The sequence below is a fragment of the Spermophilus citellus genome (assembly GCF_964194105.1).
Source record: "Spermophilus citellus genome assembly, chromosome: 9".
NCBI lineage: Eukaryota > Metazoa > Chordata > Mammalia > Rodentia > Sciuridae > Spermophilus > Spermophilus citellus.
In genome coordinates this window covers 79,177,631-79,196,957 of record NC_138191.1, presented here as the reverse complement: position 1 = coordinate 79,196,957, position 19,327 = coordinate 79,177,631, and positions in this window count along the sequence as shown.

The window sequence follows — 19,327 nt, the reverse complement described above, 5'->3', positions numbered from 1 at the left end:
GAGCTTGTTTAACATACCTGAATCGAAGAGATATTAAAGTACAGGGAAATAACTATCCCCAAAGGATACATGGAATTATTTAGATAAATTGAAGAATAAAGGCACAGATATAAATGCAGGTAATTATAAATGAATATTGACTATCATAAGTGACAAAAAGAGTAACTTATTATGAAGTTTAAGTATATAGAAAGATGACTTTTAACATCCATTAAATATAAAAAATATACTCAAGTTTTTCTAAAAGTTTGATATTTTCTAAAAATTGATAGAAGCTAAGTCTACTAAACTATAGTGCACATAGATTCAAAATTTTATCTTTTATTACTATTCAAAATGAGAGTGTATAAATAACTATTAGAAGAATGAAATAATACTGAAACAGTAAACTATTTAGAAAATCTGAAAAAAAATAGAAGAATAAAAACAGGTAATAACATGTTCAATTAAATTTAAATATAAAACACCTATGTAATTACAATAAATAAAAGTGACTAGTCTTTGAAATAAAATAATTAAGATCTATAATAATAATTGGGCAATAGAAAGTTCACAGTAAATGGTAGAAGTTTTTTTGAGCTGAAAGAGAATAAGATATTGTTCCATAGGACTTTGGAGTGTAGCTAAAACCCATTTTGGGGGGGAAATGGTGAGCTGAAGTGCATGCATAAGGATAGAGAAAAAGGGATTTAATTCAATGAACCTAAGCTTCTACTGGGAATAGAAGGAGACTTTAGAAATGGAAGAATAGTAAATCTTTGGAAGCTTTTCCCTGGAGGTCAACAATGAGAGAAGGATGGTGTGGTAGGCTGAAAAATGTACCCCCAAAGATGTTCACCTCCTGATTCTTATGTATATAAGGTAACCTTCATAGGTTCCAGTAAGGAGGGTATAAAGAACACTTTACATATGCAAGGATTTGTAGTTGAGGGATTATTCTAGATCATCTATGTGGCCCTAAATACAAGCCAAATTTTTTAGAAGTGAGATAAGAGAAAAGAAGAATGTGATATGACCACAGAGCAGACATCCAAGTGCTGTAGCTACAAGCCAAGGAATGTAGGCAGCCACCAGAATGTAGAAAAATCATGGAGCCCATTCTACCTTATAGCCTCAGGAGGGCATGTAGCCCTGCTGATACCTATATTATAGTCCAGTAAAATGGACTTTGGACTTCTGCCCTCTAAGATTTATAAGAGAATAAATTTGGTCATCTTAAACTAATAAATTTGTAACAACATGTGATAGAAGTTTCACCCATATATATGTCATGGGGTATATATCCAAGAGCAGCATTACAGTAAGCTCCAGTGTACAAATACTTTTTAAATATAATTTTGTCATATTTTTATGGTCTCATTGGCTGAAGTGATTTGTGTGGCTAAACCCATCAGTTGGGATTCATGGACGTAAAAAGAAATTGGATACTTTACTGTGATTATCCACTACAGAAGGATTGTGTCTTCAGTTCATTTTCTTCTGATTCTCTCTTTCCATTTCAGATATAAATAATTTTAAAAGATCCATTTTGAGACTATTATTCAAGAAAGATAATTTGGGAAAGTATATTTATTGAAATACAGACATTAAATATAAATATGCATAATAAATATTTAGTTTTGCAGGATACAGAGGCATACTCCTGTAATCTCCACAGCTCAGGAGGCTGAGGCAGGAGGATCGTGATAAAATATAAAAAAGGGCTGATGATGTGGCTCAGTGATTAGCACACCTGGATCCAATCACCAGTACCAATAAATAAATATATAAATATTTAGTTTAAAGGTAAATGTAAACATATAAATGTCCTTCATGTGTTAGTGGCCCAAATTGTGTCATATGCCTATCCCAATCAAGTGAATGTGGCCAGAAGGAATTAAAGAATAGAGCGCTTCTTAAAGACAAAACAGCAGTAGAGTTGGGAAGAAATATTTACTCAGAAATTATTTAAGATTACATGTAAAGACATAGAGTTTATAAGTTCTAGATAGCAAAATCTAGAGGTACCTAATCAAAGGTAATTTGTAAGTAGACTAGAAGACAGAAGACAGAAATTTAAATATCACAGTTCAAAATATGCTAACAATGTAAGCAGGAAAAATTGTAAATGCTATTCCTCCCCATATTATTTTGTAACAGTGTCTTTTTGAAAATAAGCAATATATTAAGTTGTTCTAGATATGAATTGCTATGTTTTCTAACCCAGTTATTTATTTTTATTGTACTTTGCTCTTTATTTCTTATTTTAAAAATGTTTTCATTTCATAGCTGATATTATTGATATTTAACTTGTTGTTTGGCTACAAACTTATTCACTGAATTATTTTTTAAGACTAGCAATAAGCAATACTTTTCAATCATTCAGAAAAAGTTTGTTTATGAACTTCCATTTATTTTTTGGTGTCTGTAGCAAGAGAATTACATTTGTAAACGATTATATTCTGTAGTACAAAAGCACAGGTTCCCTAATAGTTAATTATTTTTACATTCCTTTTCCATTACCCAGTGTCTCATGGACCTAGTCACATGGAACTGGATAAAATTTGTGTAGAAATAAATAAACTTAATCTTTTTACTGTAATATTGCAAAACCTAATTAGAATAATTTGAAAACAAGGACAGGAATCCAAAAGGATAATTTCAATGTTTTGGGAAGTGATGGCAAATATATTCAATGCATACGTTGAAAATTCTAACTTGTTTAGGTTTTTTCAATTGTGGAAAACTCTAGATCTAGGACAATAAAGCAAAAACATATTTTGGGGTAAATAGGAAGCAACTTAAAGAAGAAATCTGGATTTTACAAAGGATATCTGTAATTTTGATTTGAATTGCATTGATAGTGCATTGTAGATACACACACACACACACACACACACACACACATACACTTAGTTAATTTAATACAAAGAAGAATGTATTATTATGTAGCATATCCTGAGTATTCTCCAAGAATACAGAGCTAAAATAGAACAGGATTAACCTTCAAGAAAGTTATGATTACTTCAATTCTCTTGGCAGTATAAATAACTTTAAATTGTGTCTGAGTTAAGATTTAATTTTAAACTACCGACTAAATGGAAACAATTTTTTCTGGTTAACAAATTTATTGAAAAGGCAGCTATGAGTTATCATAGCACACACATACTTCATCTTTGTATAAATTAGAAGTTAATTTTTTGCTACATTTTTCATCTCTATAAGTATTAGTGAGCTGAATGCCACTAGATTCAACTTTAAGTCGTCACACTCCACCCCTACATCATAGTGCCCTTATGGAGGTACAACATATACACTTGGATGTTGCAGTCTTGGATTTAGTTATCCTGGATTCACAGACTTTACGTTCTGTGAACAATTTGAAATTACATTAGTGTTCAATGTACATGATATATAGACATTTCTTGTGGAGTAAAACTAGAGCCTTAATCAGATATTCAGTGCAAGACATCGTCTTCCCAAAAGGTTTGAAATGGAATAGAGAATCAAGCAATTCAATTTTTAAGGGAAAATTCATTATTTTACCAACTTAACTGTATTTAAATTGTTTTTTTCCCTGGAAATAGTGACCTAGTTAAAGTACTAAATGCATAAAGGCAGTCAAATTCTAGTTATCTGTTATAGCAAACTTAGTAAATTGTAAATTTTTTACAATGCAGTTGCAAATATAGATGGCAAAACTTGGAGTGGTAACTTTCTCTTCGGAAGTTAGAAATTCTGTACTAAATCCAACTGACACAAGATTAAAAGGAAAATAATAAATTTCTTATTAAAGGACATTGTCTCTGGACTTGCTTGATTTGGTTAGGTTTTGTTTATTAAAAAAATTTTGAAGATAATAAAAATGGACATTAACCTTTTAAATAATGCTTTACCAAAAATAAACAGAGATGACATTGTTTCATTCAATTCTAAAACTTTTATTCACAATACTTTATGCATTCCTAGGCATTTTTAGAAATGCTCATCTAAATTCTCTACAAAGAAATATAGCAAATATCTTAAATGGCATTTTTCAAAAAGGAGCAACAAATGTCCTGTCATCTGTAATTTTTTCGTTTAGTCGATACACATAATATTAAGTACTGTTTTAAGAAGTACCTTCCACTTGACAGGGATGGAGGTGTTACATCTCCTATCTATAGGTCTTTTCCTAGAATTCATAATAAAAGTGATATATTTTTGTCCACTCCTGAAAAGAACAATTTCTGAGTTAACAGAAAGGTCTTCTCCTTCTTGGACTCACATAGCTTTTTATGTTCAAAAAAGGAATTTAAGAAAAAGAAATCTTGAGTGATTTTGAATAATTTTGCTATTTAGTCTTCTTAAAATATTTAGTCCCATTTTTCCTCATTTTTGATAAATTATAAGGAATACTGACTTGTGGACCACATTATTTCCAGTGATAGATGTAGGCAGGATGTGAATAGCACTACAGAGTAGGGAAGCCCAGTCAAGCTTTCAAAGTGATAGATTTTACAGAATGATGGAGGCTGTGTATGTGACACATCATTTTGAGAGAAAAGTTGGTTGAGATAAGGAAAAGGAAAACAGTACTTACATGTACACTGGTGTTTTCCTTTCCATGTAAATTATTTTTATAGTGTAAGAAAAAACATAATTCAGATAATTATTTTCATGGGGGAAGCAAAATTTATGTGAATGTAAATGCTATTGAAAATTTAAATAAATGTGCCTTTCTATATATACACATACACAAATAAAAATGAAAATCATTAACTATTGAATAAATATAAATTAACTGTACAATTGGACTCCTCTATATACCTATTATAATGGGGAAACTGAAGATAGACCATATTAAATATTAGCATTTGGAGGAACTGGACTTCTCAAATATTCCTCATGGGAATATACATTGTATATTTTTTAATTTAAAGTAATATTTGTTTAATGGTATGAAAACACTGTGACAGTTTCTTAAACATTTACAGGTAAACTTGCCATACAATCAGATGTTCTCCCCCTAGTTATTTAACCAAAGGAAAATAAATCACATATACATAAATCATGTTTAAAATAATGAATTGTACAGTTTATGGCAGATTTATTTGTGCTAGGCAAAATTAAAAGAAAAAATAACAGACAAGCATACAGAAAAATTGTGGCATATTCATTTAGTGGAATTTACTGGAAAATAGAAATAAATGAAGCATTAATACATATGACAGTTATAGATGAAGCTCTATTGATTAGGATAACTGAAAGAATCCAGCCCCAAAAGTCTACATACTAGAGTGTCATTTATACAAAAATGCAACTAGTGTGTATTACATTAATATAACATATATATACAAATTAATTTACTGCTGAGGGCCATGCCTTGGTCCTTGAGCAAGGTCACCTTACATGCAATGTCAACAGCGAAATCCATTTAACATGGGGTACGCTAGCAAGGAAATTTTGATGCATCATTCCTACTTGGCAATGGCCCTCAGCAATTTACAATGGCAGAAATTCATATATATACACACACATATATATCAGATTGTGTAATCTAAATATGTATAGTTGATCAGTGTATCAATTATACTTCTAAAATATGGTAAAGTTTGGTAAACTATATTGTGTTTTATTTTAGTTAACTAGTTGTGGTATAGAAGAAGATATTTGGGAGAGAATAGAATAACGTAAGAAAGCTAAATGTATAGTGTAATAACTTTCAAACCTGAAATAATTTGGAGGAATGAGGCACTTTATTTTGGAAAAGATACTGAACCATCACCCCTTACATTTCATCTCAGTAATTATATCATGAAAGCCCTAGGTTTTGTTTACTTGGATAAGAAATATCTGTAAATCACAAAGCAGATAACCTTATTTTCCTTATTTAGAGAATATGCATAACTTCAGGTGTAAACGCTGATGGAACTAATTCATTGACATTCACCCTGTTTATTGTGTTCTTATTCTTTGATGAACTAGAATTATCCAAATTTGTGTGTATTATTAAGTAAATGTGTATGTTAATAACACAGAGAAAAGCAAATTCAAATCATAAAATTATCCTATTCAAAGTTTGGTGACTTCCTCTCTGTTGTCATTAGTTTCCTATGATTCAAGCCATTGCCTTTGGAAGAATACCTGCTTTATAGCTATCAGGGGCTAAGGTAGCTTCTAAGAGCCTTAGAGTCAGGTTCTTAGTTTTTAGGTCCTTATCTTTAATAGGAACTCCAGTTTTCTGAATTCTCATTGCAAAATGCATTTTTGAAAAGAAAATATTGAGATCTAATGTAAAAGGATTTATTTTCTCAACTACATTATTTGAACATGTAGATATAGGTGTTATTGCTGGAAAGAAACATACAATACAACATAAATAGCTTTTCTTAAGAAGATAGAATTCTTCATGGAACTGATGAATCTAGAATTTAGTTGGGCACAAAAAGTGATTTTGATCAGAGATAAACACTTCTAAATAGGCAGTTGGTTCCAGCTTACATCACACACCCCAATACTTACCAAACCAGGTTTGAAGTCCCTCAGGAATTGAGTACCAGCTGGTCAAACTATGTTCCTCTCATTTCCGAGACACCAGACATAGATTGTTTTTACTAAAGTCTAAATTTCAGTTCTCCTTCCACTAAGTCAATAAATTTAATAATTTTGAACTATCTCATTTGTTTCCCAAGGCATACGGTACTGCTTTCTTTCTGTAGTTGCTACCATGTGACATTTGAGTATTCTTCCTAATTTGTCTTCTCAGTTCTTCAATCCCTAGGTGATGATTATTTACATTAAATATTATTTGTTAACACAACTGGTATGGTTTCTGCTTTCTACCTAGACTCTATGATTAAATATTCATTTCTATTATATTTGAATTCTCACACTTGAATTTTCATTTTTAATTTATTTTTTGTTGAGTAGTTATAAAAATATGGCTAGGCTATGTAAAAAGTTTTATTTAGTTTAAATGTATCTGCTCTTTCAATTTGAATGCAAGAAATGGCTTTATATTTTTCAAAACTTGATATGATGTGTAATGTAATATATATGTACGAAAATGTGAGTAAATGTGGTTAAGCATTTTTGTTTTATTAGTCTGAGTAATGCTGAGGATAGACAATAGACATATTTTTAATATTCTAAACATTAGAGATCAGGACTGCCTTAAATCATATACCCGAATTATTCATGAGATTTGATTTCAGGAATAACATGAGAAGAAAGAACTACAATTGAGATATGGTTTGATTGTCTCTAATTTCCTTTGATGTCCATGAATTTGCTTAAATTTATAAGATTACTGAAAAAGCTGTGGCATTCATTGCCTATTTTAGTAATTGGAGATTTTGGGATATATAAAGATAGCTTTATAAAATTTGTATTTTCTATTCTAGGATTGTAAAATACTTTTTGCTAGCCAAGTGTTGGATTGTTTTGTTTGGAAAATTTATAGCTCAAGACACATATATATTTTTTTCTTTCTAGAGATCATAACCCCACTAGTTTCTCCACTAAATCAGAATAAATCTTTTCCTAAATCTTCTGAGAATAAGTAAATCATGTCAGTGGTTATTGGATAAAATTTCACTTTCATTAGAGAGGGGCTGTTTTTCAAAAGTAGCCTTGAAGCCTGGATCCGCACAGTGTGTGAAGCTGCTTCTGTCTCCACAGAAAGTAAACTAGCAGAATAGTGCAGGTTAACTGCTGATTTCAGTGCATTTGAAAGGAATTCTCTATAGCTATAAAACTGGATTGGAGATTACTTTCTCTAAGTACCCCAAACTGGGCTTAAACTCAAAGTTAAATATCCCAACTGTGCTGATTCATCACTTCAGCAGAGCAGAAATCATAAACATTTACATTTTACATCTCATAATCCTTTGATTTCATCACCTCAAATTCGTACACTGGTAGCATTGTGACTTGTCGAACCCCTTTTTTAAAAAAGAAACTTTCTAGAGTGAACAGCAAGCATTGCTTTGGCTCTGGGTGTAGAGTTCAGATAAGTTCTGTTTGTTATTAATTTCTAACACTTCTTGTCATGTGCTGTTCATTACATTTCACATATAATCACCAAGTTTTCCTTACAGGCAGGGATTGTGTCCTCTCTTTATACCACTGCCACTTCTGGTATGGCTTTCACATGGTAGTACTCAAAATTGTTTTAAAATGAAGATGATACTGGATTGTTTTAGTCATGAAAGTGGCCCGTTTGTTGCTACTATTGATTTATTTAAACCCCAAATTGCAAGACTGACATTTAGAAAAAATAGTGAATAGTGGGATAAAATAAAGATAGATCTTTAAAGGTTATTTAGAATCTGTCTTTCTGTTTCCTAAGAAAATACTAATACTACTACCACTAACTACTACTACTAGTAATAATAATAATAATGAATAATAATGCCAACACAACAAATACAACTTTTAAAAAGCGGTTTGCCTTTTTTTTTAAGTCATAAGTTCATACACACTGAGAGGTGTAAATGCAAATACTTTTTTTGCAGAAAAAATGGTATCTTATGATGGATATTATTGTATTGTTTATAATTCATTTCTGTGTGTCTTAGTAGACAATTTGTACTTATTTTGATGACTCTGTCTAGGGAGACATCAACTACAATAACACTATTCATTTCCTGTGTTTCTGCTTTCCTCCTTTTTAAAATGTCTTTCCTGTTTATTTGTCCCCTTACTTTTTCACTTCTCATCATTTCATTTTATTGTATTCACTGTTCATTTTTCTCCAGCTAAAAACATCTATCATATATGGTAAGGCTTCAAGCAAAAGTTGACTAGCACTTCTATTTATATGTAAGATAATGTTTCTTGTATTTATGGCCAGGAAACAATGTTGTCTATTGCTCATATCATTACTGATATGAAATATGTAATATCCTTTGTAGATACTAGGAATTCCAGACTAGTAATAGATATATCCCTTGACATTATAATAACTGACTTCCAATATTTAGAAGTTCCAACTAACAAGATAATAATTACTTATGTTTATTGAAACTATACTGTGTAACAGATATACTAACAAAAGTTGTGTGCTAATTTATACATAAGCAAACTCTACTAATAAATAACATTACCATACATTTCCATGTTATAAACTCAGAAGATTAAAGGTTCAGAGAAGTCAATTTTTTTTCATATATAATAATTTGTTTACATACATAATAAATTATAGAGCCACAATTTGAATCTAGGCATTTTGGGCAAGAGCATCAAATTTGGTAATTCTGTCTGCACTAAAAAACTCATATAAATACTTTCTCCTGAGTCTCTGTAGTTGAATTTAAAATAATCAGGCAGACTTCAGAGATGTGTTAAATATTTGTAAAGGTCCTTCTGCTCTGCATATTATTGTACTTATTTCATTTCCTTATGTTTAGTATGAGTTCATGGAAGGAGTAAATAAACCCTAAGTTTATTTTTCTACCAATTGGAATGTGAAGGATATCCAGTCACATAACTAAAATAGGATATATTCAATAGTTAAAAAAATAAATAAAAACCACAAACAAACGATGGGTAGAAAGATGCACCTATTCTTGGCTTTCATGAATACATTCTTCATACATGGGAGAAAATGTTTAAGATGATCAGAGATAAAAATAATAAAAATATTTGTACAGAAATGGTGTTATCCTCAGAAAAAAATGTATTGGTCACCCTCACAAGAAAGTTATTTCATTATTTTTGTTTCCTTGACAAAAATAGCCTTCAGGCCTTTTAATCCCTATGCTAGCAACTTTAGAAGAGTTGATTAAAATAAAATAGTGACTAAATAGGCAATGAAATAAAATTATTGAGATTGTTAATGTGTGTCAAAGTATGATTCCTACATACCAATTCTCTTAAAATAGCATAGGAATAAATGATTCCACTATTTACCATTATAAATAAGAATGATATCCTCCAAGGTTCTCAATTTCAACTCTATCAGTTCTTAAGTGAAATTGACATAGTATATCAGCATAGCATTAGAACCTTGGATTAATTAGTAATTTAAAATATTAAACTATTCTTCATGGCACAAAAAAAAATTGAAAGCTAGCTAAATTTTCATCTTTTCAAATTAAATTTTACTTCTGTCTTGACCCATGGTAAAAATTCCCATTTGTCTTTATCTTACTGGATTTTGTTTAACCTTTTATCCTTTAATTAATAGAATTGCTTACAGACAATTGACTTTTTAGTGCTTTAGTTTCATTGGTAAATATATTGAATAAACAGAAGCAATTTATGGATATAGGTGACTACTGAAATGTTTTCTCATGCATTATAAATCCTGTCCTAAAGAATATTGCTAACTACTTAGGCAAAAATTGTGAGACACAATTCCTACCAAGAATGGTTCTCTGCCATCATATTGCTCCTCTATGTCACTTCATTTTATTCTACATGTATCTTGCAGTTCACCGTGTCTCCTGGGATGCCTCATCCTTTTAAAAACTTTCTGTCCTATACAGTGAATAAACTGTATTATATTTTAAAGTTTCTTTATTACAGTCATTATTGTAGTACCTCTTGAATATTTAAATGTCCACAATTCTTGAGCAATCTTTGTTCATGTGAATTTTCTGAAAAATAACGTTCACAATAGTTGTGAGAAGTTTTACACAGTCTTTTGAAATTGTATTTGAAAATAATACATTGAGTTTTGCTGAAATATTCTGACACTTACTGAAAGTCCATTATTTTAAGACTACCTGTTGCTTGGGATCGCTGGTAGACAACATAGGTTTAGAAGCTCTCTGGTTGCTGCCTTGTTGGTGTTCTGTTGGATCATTTTTAGTACGTTCTGAAGCAATAAAAATTGTACATTATATAAAGACAAATAACAGTAAGGTTTGCTTCTTGAGGTTATTTAGGTTTTCATAATTTCACACTCATAATTCATTTATAATGCTTTCAGTAAGCACAAAAAAAAACCTTTAGAAGAGTTGATTAAAATAAAATAGTGACTAAATAGGCACTGAAATAAAATTATTGAGATTGTTAATGCATGCCAAAATATGATTCCTACATACCAATTCTCTTAAATTGTGTTTGTGGACTATAAAAAATACTCATATACATTTGCTATTTTTTAATATCTTGTTTTTTTATTTTTGAGACTGTGAAAATTTGACAGTTATATCTACTTTTAAACAAATTCTGTTAATTTTAGGACAACGCTAAAGTTTTTTAGATTTGGGTATATCTTAAACCTAAAGACTGCATTACTCCTAGGTATGTACAATCCTAGAACTTCTCCTCTGTGTATGTAATTTTATAGTGAATTCCATCTCCAAAATATTCTTTAATTGCTACTCTGATGAGAACACTGATATTTACTTATGTATTTACTGATGTCAATATTTTAATTGATAATTATTCAGCCCAAATGAATTTGTCATCTTAAAGATTTTGTAGATTTAACACTTCTTGCTCTTTTTAGAATTTGTTTACTTTTTAGTGAATGGAATTATATATTCAACCATGACAGTTTAACCTCTGTAGATCCAAAAACTAAAATGCAAACTAGGCTTTTATTTTGATCAAGATTTGCCTCATACTTTGTAGAATTGTGTATTGCACAAAGCATACAATCCAAAATTAATTGTAATTAAATTCATTTACAATGCTTTCTGTAAGCACAAGATTATTTCCCATGATTTCTCATTCAGTTCTTATTATTTTATAGACACGTGGATGGATATTTTAATCTTCAGTTATAAATCAGAAAATAAATAAAAGTTTGAGAGACCCCACAGGGTTAGAGTGCCAGTTCTTACACACCATGATGCAAGTCTTAATTGGAAATCTGCACCTCCTAGCATTAGAACCAGTCAGTGGCTGCATGTGAGAGCCTTTGGAATGGCTCACTGATTAATCAAAACATCACATCATAGGGCACCTCAAACCGTACTGACTGAGGCTATCAGTCTAAGGGTGCTTTAATTTCATAAAAGCTTTCATAAAATGAATAATTTGCAATTCAAAATTGGGTTCACCTTTTCTAATTAGGTGAAATTACAGTTGCCATATTATAATTAAAGGTTACATGACAGACAGGAGTGTTTATTTGGATTATATCAGATTATTTTTCTGGGCTTCTGAATATTATAGCTTTTGAAAGCATGGATTTTTAAGCCTTCTGACAGATATCTATTTTTATTTAGGAGTAGAGCTGTTACCTCTTTCTGAACTTGAAATGCAGCTATGATTGTCTATATTATGGGGCTCATATTCAAATGCATTTCTCTTCCTACCAAACTGCCTAAAGGTATTGATGTCAGAATTTCCCTTCTAATGAGCACATGATGTCTCCCAGAGATGCTATGAAAAAAATATCACTGTGCCTCAAACTGAATTATCGTAATACCACTTAATAGTGCTTTTGAAAATGCCTCAAATTATACATCATAGGAATATTGAAATACAGAGATGGTATACAGGAATTGCATTCTAAAAAAAAAAAAACAGTAGTTTTTGCCCACTGGAAAATGGGAAATCTCTGAAATTTTTTTCTGCAAAATACATGCACTAGACATTGGTTTTCCTCTACCTGTCCTCCTACTCCATAACTTGAACAACTTAGGGGCAATGAGGAATAGTTGCAAAGAATCTGGAGTCAGATTCCCTGGAGCTTAACATGAAGGAGGCCCCATCCTATAAAATGGGGCAAAAGCCTATGGTTGTAAGAATTCAGAGTTAAAACAGGCAAATCTCCTAAAATGTTCTTTTAGCAAGTAGTTTGTACTCAGGAAATGTTAATTATCTGACTTTTGGAAAGAGAATAAGTTTTGCTTACTATACTCTCTGGAAGTTAATTGTTTAAGATAATTTCGTCTTTTATTTTACTAAAACTCCTAATCTTTCAAATTTCTTTAAAATATTATTATTTTGGTGAGTGAAATTTGTGAATAACCAAATTAACTCAATGTTATATAACTCTTATCCACATAGTTCTTTTTGGAGTTTTAATATTTTGCCTTTAATTAAACAAAAAGAATTAGTGCAGGGTTGGACAACAGTGACCTCAAAACATAATTCTTTAAATCTATAATATGTTGATTATATTCACTATACATTTTTAATTTTTATAAATTCACTTAAATATTTTACCATTTCATTATTAAAATATGGCAACTTATATCCAACTTCTATTAGGGTCTATCAAAATGTACAAATGCTTTCTGAATCTCAATAGCATGGAAATAATGGAATACATATATCTTAATATTTATTGAGATTTAGACACAGATGTCCTTCCACCTATTCTATGCAGATTTACGGAGTATACCATATGCCAGATACTTTACCTTTCTCATTAATCTTAATATCAAATTCAAATATAAATATTCACAATTGATATTGCAGTTTCTCTTGTTTGATGTTTTGTGTTTTAGGTTCTTATCATAAGGCTTTTAATGTGTTGGATTCCACTATAAATATCAAGTAATTAATCAATTAAAACTTTTTAATAATTATTTATAGACTGTTTTTTCATAACAACAATTATAACAACCATTTTATTGAATCAAAATATTTTGTTTCTCTATGATAATCCAAAAAGCTTTTTATAAAAATGAACAGCTACTTTCTCTAAATGAGTTTGTTGTCATGGTAACTGAAGCTCTCAATAACAATACCATGCAAAGAACAGGATTGGATTGTTATGTTAATAGAATTTTTGAAGTAATTAGATTATGAGCATGCTTTCTCTTTTCTAGTTCAGAGATTTGTGTAACATTGCTAAACAAATTATTCTGAAAATATTAAATTGTTTACTTTAATCAGTTATTGTCATCCGACTCTATTATCACTGTTTTATAATCTTCTGTCATATACATGTTACAGATTTGCCTAACTTGATTTTTATCAATTCATTGATTATCTCTTATTTTAAATTTTATTTGATGTCTCTTTCTGATTTTGATTTTGCAGTGTGTTTTTGGGCATGGGTGACAGCAAACTATAGGTAATAGGAATTAACCTTATTTAGCTTGAATATGCTGCCACACCAGAAAGTACAATTGAGGAGTTATCCTTTGTTTCTTGCTATTTTGCAGAGACTTTCCGTTCATGTATGAGTTCTTAAGACAACTGTGTCATTTTGATTTTCATAGAATGTGTTTGAATTGGGCCTGTGTCTATATGCAGAGGGCACCATCAGCAAATTCTTGAATCTGAGTTGCTGAGTGATGTTGGGGTTGGGAAACAGAGCTGGATGGGAATCTGTCACTTACAGATCTATACTATGTCACTTTTTCCATCACTGTGGATGGGATAGTATAAACAAGTATCAGAAAATAGACTGCTTGAACCATGTTTTCTTTAGGATATTGAAGTTGCCAGGAGAAGATTTTAATTTGTTATTGGAATACAGCTTTTAATCTACACATAACAAATTAAAGATTATACCATCCCAAGCACAGGGGTGAACTAATGAGTACAACCAAAGATAGAGTGGTGCAGTGGTTCTTACCAATTTAAAGAGGCTGCACACAAAGTAGGAGGATTTCAGCAACTGGGAGAACCAAGGCTAATCACACACATGTTCGTAAAATTTATACGTAAACTTCAACGAAGCTTTCATGATGTAAGTAATTGACTGAGTCTTATAAAATAATAAAGGATGACAGAGGCAATAAATAAATAGGCAAACAATAGATAAATTATGTACTTATACATATAGAATGATAAATTATTTTTCAACATAAAAATGACTATTGTTTTATAATGAAAAAGATATAGATATTGCTTTTAGAAATAAAAAGAAGTATTCATCTGCACAATCTATTCCTTATGATGATTATGCAAGAGAGATTGATATTTTAAATATCATTTTATTTGAAATAATCTAATTTTGATTATTAAGTTTATAAATTTGACTTAATTAGGCACATATTTAATATATGGAAACAGACTCATTTATACTTCATTGGTTAAGTTAAAATTCTACATACCATAAACCCAATCCTAGTTCAAACTAAAATTACTCACTACATTGATTAAATACCTACCTGTATTCAATCTCTGAAAATCTGTTTCTGAACTTCAATTTTAATTTAATTAAAATTTTAAATTGATATTTTTTTGAACTAGCCCTTTAAAATTCGTATTTCTTTATGTTTTTAAAAAATTCTCCTTATATCTGGACATTACCCATCATCCAAAGCAAATCAATCATTTACCTACCCAACCCCATGCAAAAATATTTTAAACATCACTGATGTTTCTATAAATTCAGTCATATCTTCTCTGATTATTGAAGAATGAATGTACTGACTAACTTGCTAATTTCATTAAGTTGAGTAGATAAGAACTTTTATTATAATAGGAAAACAGGTTACTAAGGCTTAATATAAAAATGATCACAGAAAACCAAGGAGAAGACAAATTATGTGGTTCATAAAAGAAAGGTAATTGAACACTAACAATCAGGAACAATTAAATTTCTGTTGTGGTTGCTAAGAATCAATACATATTTATTGAATGTGTATGTTATGCAAGAAAGCATTTGTGGGGATTGATTGTGAGCTGGGAAATCCATCAACCCTAACTTCAAAGAATGTATTGTTTAAGTGGATGAAGTTAAAAATATAAGTTAAAAACTGGTTATGGATAAATAGCGCCTTGTTAGAGTTTATAAAGAAGCAAGTAAAGAAAAGTTGGCCAATAAAATAATCTTCATGTGTACAAGTAATTTTTTCTAATTTTTAAATAAGTTCAGGATTTCAAGAAGAGGGATTGAGCACTGGAGCTGTAGAATATAGAGTGTTAGAAAACTTTCAGAGACTCAGCACATTCATATCTTTGCCTCTCAATTGTCTTCCTCTCTTTTCTTGATCACAAACTCATCTCACCTCAATATCAAATAACTAATGTAATTTTCTTCCAACTAAGTCTCTGGCTTGTATGTTTTCTTGGCATAATTGGAAAGAAAGAGATTTGATTCAAGCAATCATTCTCATATTTCTTAAAGGAATCCATCCCAGCTCTTCTAGTCTCCAAATAAATATTACAGCTCCACAACTATAGTAAACTTTCTAAGACAGAAATCTGATGAAGTCTTACTGCAATTTAACTACCATCAATGGACCATCACCACCTAAAATACAAACTATGTTCATGACATGCATTCATTTCTCTTTTGTCTGGCCTATTTCAATCACTGCAATTTTTTTGAGTTTCATCTATGTTTCTACATAGAACTCAATGCAATGAATTCATACTGCATGCATATACCATAAATTGTTTATTAATCAACTGTTGATGGAAGCTGGTGTACAAACAAAATCTAATTGCTATTTGCATACAAGCCTTTGTGTAGACATGTTTTTATTATGCAAGATTGTGGAATGCTTGGATCATTTTATAAGCATATGTTTAAAATTTAAGAAAGTACCAATTGCTTTCCAAAAATTGTCATTTTAGGCATACAATTTGCACCTTCACCAGCAATGCTTGAGAGTTCCAATATTATGTTCTTGCTAGCACTTGAATGTGCAGCCGTGTTAATTTTAGATATTTTAATAAGTAGGTAGAAATATGTTGCTTTTGCTACAATTCACATTATCCTATTGCCAAATTATGTTGATCATTTTTATTATAAATTATGCTTGTTTGTTATCCATGTATTTTATTTAAGAAAGTCTGCAAATTGTTTGGAGGGGTAGTATTAGTTTTTTTTTATTATTATATAATAAGAATTCCTTATGTCTCTAGGATTAAGTCTTTTGGAGGATATGTGTTTTGTGAACATTTGCTTTCAGTCTCCGGCTTGCCTTTTTGTTTTCTTACCAATGTTGTTTGAAAAGAAAGCTTTTAAAATTTTGATGAGGTCCAATATATCCACTTTATTTTTCTTTCATCTTGTGTTCTTTTGTTTGGTCTGTAAAGAGGACTTTTCTGAATACCCTTTAATTCTGTATGAGTTGTGATATCTTAAACAACTCATGCTGTATGGTGAAAATGAACTGTGCCCTTCCATGATTGGTTGACCTAACCTTTTCTATCTTTTGTTTCTTTTCTCAACTGTTGTTTTCATACATATATGTATTGACACACCCTCAACTGAAGACTTAAGAATCCTTCTGCATAAGTTCTGTTCCACCCATATAGGGAAGGCTCCAAACCCTCTTGTTAGTCATCCTCCAAGCTCTGGGGCCTAAGAGTGAATCAAGTTTGATACTCTATATCAACCAAGGGCAGAAACACAAGTAGCTTTCATGAATCTGTTTCCTCAATGAAATTTGAACTCTATAGTTAAAGGGTCAAATCCATATTTGTGATCAACAGATTTTCATTTAATAAAAGGAGTGCATTGTTTTCTAGAGTTATATGAGTTCTTTGGAAATGCAAAGAGCTCTTTTATTTGAATCTCAATTTTAATCACAATTAATTATATTGGTGATCTTGATAGTGACTAAGCAGGAAAGGAATACAATTCAGAATACAAGCACTTCACTCATCGTTGGACATTCCTTTGCCTTCTACTTGATCAACTCTGCTTTGCAAATAGAGCAAGGCAAACATGGTTTATCTCTCCAAGGAGCTTGAACAAATGAATATACAAATGGACAAGAGCCAGACCGTATATTAAAATAAAACTTACAACCTTCATCTATTAGTTCAGGAAACCAAACCACAACCTCTATGTCTGTTGGCCTCACACAGTTATAACTTCAACAATAACTGACAGCTTCCCTAATTTGTGCCCCTGCTTCCAACTTAGGACCCACCAGAGAAATTCAAATATACTTCCCTTAATCAATCACACAAAATACCTCCTTTTTATTTAGACTCTTTCCAACTTCAGATGCAAACACCTTCAGTCAGGGCAAATCCGAAAAATCTTTCTTGTGGCTGTAAAGTTTTCTCACTCCCTTACCTAGCTCTGAATCTGCCAAAAGCAAGTGATGTTAGCATACTTGCCTTACTACAACAAGCTCTGAATAAATAGCTTTTGTTTATTGTTATTTGGATGTTATTCCTTTATTTGTATAAGTTTATAGTTCAGTGGGAAATATGGTCTTGACATATTATTACATGTGTGAGAAATCATTGGAAAGAGGATCTATGTCTATAGATGGGAGCAAGCCTAGAATTTTGGTAAACAGAAAAGCCATCAAAAAGAATAGTATAAATGTTAAAGCAATTGAAAAATGCTATACTTTATTCATTAGCATATTTAGGTAAGAAAAATTCTCTCCACTTAATTTCTAGGAACATCTATTTCTAAAATCTATTTATTTATTTTGTCCTTATTTTGTTGAAACATTTTCAATGTAGATCATAGAAAAAAAATATTAGGGCATATATTAATACATGATTTGCTATATTTTAATTTTATTCCATTCCCAGCTCATTTATTGTACACCTATATAATGCCTAACATAGTGGTAGGTATATTATTTTCTTTTAAAAATATAAATATATATAATCTCTTAATTTTTATACCCCATACCAAGGGAATGTTAGTATCAAAATTTCATCTTTGAAAAAACTGAAACACAGAAAAATGAAATGATTTGTCAAAAGTCATATAACTAGAAAAGTGTTGAATCCAATAGGAACACAGGTCTCTTTAGTATGGTCAAGGTTTCTTAACTCCTTCCTTACTATGGCCCTTTGTACCAGATAATTCTGTGTCATGCTATCCTGTGCACAGTTCATTTTAGCAGCATCCCTGGCCTCTATCCACAGGATGCCAGCTTCACATTCCGGTCATGATAATTAATATGTCTTCAGATATTGCCAAATGTCTCCTGGGAGGCAAAAATTGCCCCTGGTTGAGAATCAGTGCTACAGATCAATTATTCTACCTAATAGCTTTCCATAGCTAAAATATCCTTCATTGTTCAACAGTTCCATAAGATATTCAGTCGGCTCCTCGGAAAACACACACACACACACACACTCCTCATACCTATAACCTCACTGATAAAGTTAGAATTGATTCATTTTCAGCTGGGAATTCTCACTTTTGTAATTGTTATCTTGGGAATTGATGTGATTATCAGGAAGGCTCTGGAGGGAATTCTGACAAAAGAGCTGAACATTGCCCTCAAAACTGCCTAAGAAGGAACCTATATTATGACCAATATACTAGGGATCATGTCTCTGTTTTGGGAACCTTTAAATGGCTCAGGCACCTTTGCTCTCTGTCCCACAATATTCTCACTACACCATCCTTCCATTCTCTCATTATTGCCTCTCCTTTTCTCTTCCTCTTCCTCTATTCTCTGTGTCTCTTTCTGTCTTTTCTTCCTCCTTCTCTCTCTCTCCCTTCTTTGTCTCTCTGGGTCTCTCGCCTTTGTAGCTCCCTGCCAGTGCAGCTGTCCTGTGCAGCCTT